Source organism: Thalia democratica, chromosome 1 (assembly GCF_965202585.1).
Source record: "Thalia democratica chromosome 1, ktThaDemo2.hap1.1, whole genome shotgun sequence".
Classification (NCBI taxonomy): domain Eukaryota; kingdom Metazoa; phylum Chordata; class Thaliacea; order Salpida; family Salpidae; genus Thalia; species Thalia democratica.
Genome location: NC_139165.1, coordinates 42,644,684 through 42,648,867, shown reverse-complemented (window position 1 = coordinate 42,648,867; position 4,184 = coordinate 42,644,684). Strand labels below are relative to the sequence as shown.

Here is a 4,184-nt window from a genome sequence, read left to right as displayed (position 1 = left end):
CATTTATTGAAATTTTAAATAATTTAAACAAATATATCTTTTGAAACCAAATATAAATATTATTCAAAAGATAAAGTCGTTTGCATAATAAAAAATATCAATAAATTATGAAAGATTTTATATAGTGAAACTCTCAATATAAGAAAGTAATTTTCCTGTAAAGTATTTACAAAAAACAATGAAAAGATTTGTTTTAAATACCTTAGAGGTGTTATTATCAAAAGTTAAACGAGTACAATTAGCAAACTTTAGCGTATTTTAAAAATAACTATAATTTGAATGAGCTTTGTAGAAAAGTTATTTTTAAACCTATCTGTTTAATATGGCGAACTTTTGAAAGGTTTTATTAATTTTTTTGTTGTATATAAACCATGTTTCACAAGAGAATGATATTAAAATTAGTCAACACTCTTATTCAAATGGCTAACTGTTGCAAACGGATAATATTTTATCAGTATTTTATTTTATATAAATCATGTTTCGCAGGAGATTGATATCCAAAAATAATAAACGCCCTTATTTAAAAGATAGTACATATTTAAAGAACATAAAAACAAAAATTATTGCTATAAACAATAAATATTACTGTAAAATATTGAAAACTATAAATAGTAAGGCCAATTAACCATAACTGTTTTCTAAGAATTATGTCATCTAACAAAATTATCCGCGTACAGTATTTATATATTAAAAATGTTTTCTTATTTTATAAGTAAAATAGCTTGAGAAAAAAAAGTCGCACTTAAAAACCATAAATCATCACTTTTATTTTTGTTTTTAATCATTAAGTTTTTGTGTTTTTTCAATTAAATATTTATAAGTTCAGTAGACAAAAGTTTCCCAATTAAAATGATTGTATAAAAGTAATTGAAAATTCTGCTCATTTTCAGAGTGAAATATTAAAATATTTAAGTATCAAAACCGTAACTTTTGCAAGATTGTTTTTTAAGTAAAACAAAAGTAAATAAGCATAAACTTTATAATTATAAACCTTATTAGCGTATTTGCTGAATGTTTTAAAACAATATTATACAAGCTACAAGCTTGAGAAAAACTGCAAATGTTTGTTTATTTTTTTGCACACACTAGATTAATAATTAACTAGCTAGCTGCCCGGGCAAACTTACAAGCGCATTTATCACTTCAACTTTACCGATACAACAGCCAGCGCAATGAGCTTCTACGACTTTTCAGCAAAGTCAGTGGCGGGAACAAAAGTGGACTTTTCGGTTTACGCGGGAAAAGTTTGCCTGGTCGTCAACGTGGCTTCCAAATGAGGCTACACCCAATCGGATTACTCGCAGCTCCAGGACATGTACGAACGCCTCAAGGATCGAGGACTGAGGATCCTCGCTTTTCCGTGCAACCAGTTCGCCGAGGAGGAGCCGGGGAGCGACCGGGAAATCGAGGAATTTGCGGTTAAGACCTACGGGGTCGGGTTCGACATGTTCTCGAAGATCGACGTGAACGGGGGGAATTCCCACGAGTTCTACGGCTTCCTAAAAGGTCTCAGGAAGGGGGGCGCACCCATCGAGTGGAACTTTGAAAAGTTTTTGTTCGACCGCGAGGGTAATTTTGTTAAGAACTTTTTGCCCGACCAGCAGCCGAAGACTTTTGAAAAGGACATTGTTGCCTTACTATAATAGAAAACATTTTATTTGCTTTTTGCTATTTTTCATTGTTAGTTTATGACGGCAGCGCTCGAAATGTTTTACTGAGCGCTGCTTGAAGAAAAGTGTTCGAACTTTTTGGAGTTTTGCATTTCTTTTGCGAGTAATTTTTGCAAATTTTAATTAGTTTAACTTTTTAACTTGGATTCTACTGAAAGCAGATATTGTTTTGAAAACAAAACTTTTTACTTGTTATTGTAACGTTTTTTTAAATAATTAAATTAAACTTGACATTTAAAAAAATAATCGACTGGTGTTATTTTAGTGTAAAAATATTTACTAATTTAGATAATAGTTTAATTAATAAGTAAGTTGTAAATTGAAATTTATGAACAAAGATTTTATGGTATCATCTAATATGATAGTTTGTTTACCTTAATCTGTTAAGGTATCATATAATTTACTAACATATTTACAGTTTAGATAACATAACGCTGTACTTTTAAAAACAAGGTATCTTATAATCATAATAGTTTTACTGTAGTTTACAAAAATTTAGTAAATTATTCAAACATAAAGTATTTCTTAAGCAAAATAGTTACTATCTTTAAAACAAAACAATTTAAGTAATGTTGTTTAATGTTTCTTAATTTGTAGTATCTGTAAAATTTAAGTTTAGGTTGAAATTAAACATTTAAATACATAACATAAGTTCTATTAGTAAAAACGGTAATTCTGTCTCTTTAAAACTTTCTAACACTTTAAGACTTCTAATTTATAAACCATATTATAAGCTTTAAACTAAATATTTCATCTAAACTTTGAACTATAGACTATTTATTCAGACCTTGAAACTTAAAATTAAAATTATAGTTATATTAAAGTATTTAAATTAAATGTTCTATTTTAAATCAAACATTCAAATTTGCTGAAAAACTTTAAAATTTAAAAATCCTTTAAAGAACCGTTCCACTCTGTACTTTGATAAAAAAAAATATAACTTGGTAAAAATTATTGACTTTAAAATGAAAGTTTAGTAAACCGACATACAAATTATGTACTGCAACAATAAACAAATAAATCGTTTCCGTATTTTTATTAAACTATTATGCTTTAATAAAACTATTTTTAGCTAAAAGAAATCAATCATTAATTTGATAATCTTTATTTGCCAAAACAAAATATAAAACTTAAAAAGTACTTTTTAAATTACCTGTTTTTATGTAAGATAGAAATTTAGCTTCTCTTAAATTAATTTAGCCGTCATCAATAAAAATTATCACCTACTTAAAACTGCAATCGAAACAACTTTTAAGTTTTTTTTAAATTTATTTAGGAGCATAATTACATAAAGCCTTCATCAAAACTTTATCCAAAGCAATGTTGCTACACGTTAATAACAAGTTTCTTAATCTTTGGTTAGAAATGAATTTCGTTTTTTCCTTCCTCAGATCCAAGATTCAGTTGATGAATTTCTTTCAGGGTAATCCCCTTCATCAGGATAATCAGGATCAAGATCGTCCAATGAGGAGCTCGTGTCTCTCTCGGGCTGCGAGTAGTCGTTGCTAAGCACAACCCTGGGTTCGTCGTCATGGGGCACGTTTTCGCAGGGGCCGTGGCACTCGACGGCCGTGACGTACTGGCCGGGGACCGACAAATCGCTCCTGACCCCGCAGCTGGTTTCCGAAGTGCTTTTCGTCAGATAGGTGGTTGCCATGGCGGCGACGGAGCAACCCACGACCAGACCTATGGCGATTTTCGTGGACGTCGATCCCCCTTGATCCGCGGAAGCCGCGGTTGCCATGGTTTTAACGACATCGCCGACCTGGTGATCTGCGACCGAACTGACTGTAGAAATTAATACAGATTAAGTTTAAAATAAAGTAGAAAATATTTACTTATTTATTTGCGATCCATCTTTTTAACTGAATACAAATAATTTCCCAACTAAAATCGATAAACAACATTTTCAGAATAAAAACATTTTATAATTTCTATTTACGAAAAAATTTAAAAAAATAAAAGTCTTTTTGAAACTTTTATGTAACTAATAATAATCAAAAAATGTCTATAAGTTGAAACTGAGAAAAAGAATATCTTTACAAATAATTTCACATTTCAGATTTTTATTATTTAAATTTACGTGCTAAAGTATAATATAAACAAAGCTAATTTTAAAATAAGAATATTAAAAAGTCAGAACTTGTTTTCAAAAGTTTTGCTAAGCTTGAACCCTTAAAAACATTGAAATTTTAGAATTTAAAATTTAATTTTTTGTTCGTTTTATCAAAAAAAACTTACATATTTTCTTAACTTCATTGGAAAAGTCGTTAATACCTACATCCACGTAGTTAGACGGCTCCATTTCAAAAAACAAACAAACTAGATTTTACAACACAAATTTAGACAAACAAGAACAAAAACGATTGATGAATTTTATTTGAAATTTTAGTTGTATACCATGCATTGTTGCTTGGCAACTAATAGATGTAAAATCTAATTAAAAAATTGATCAGTTGTTTTTGTTCCTCTTTGTCTAAATATGTGTTGCTAATATTTTTTAAGTTTTGGAAA

General features: G+C 29.2%; 1 pseudogene; it reads left to right on the top strand.

Annotated features, from left to right (window-relative positions):
- The first annotated feature begins 1,172 nt into the window (after window positions 1–1,172).
- Window positions 1,173–1,643, top strand: LOC145836160 (uncharacterized; annotated as a pseudogene).
- The last annotated feature ends 2,541 nt before the right edge of the window (window positions 1,644–4,184 follow it).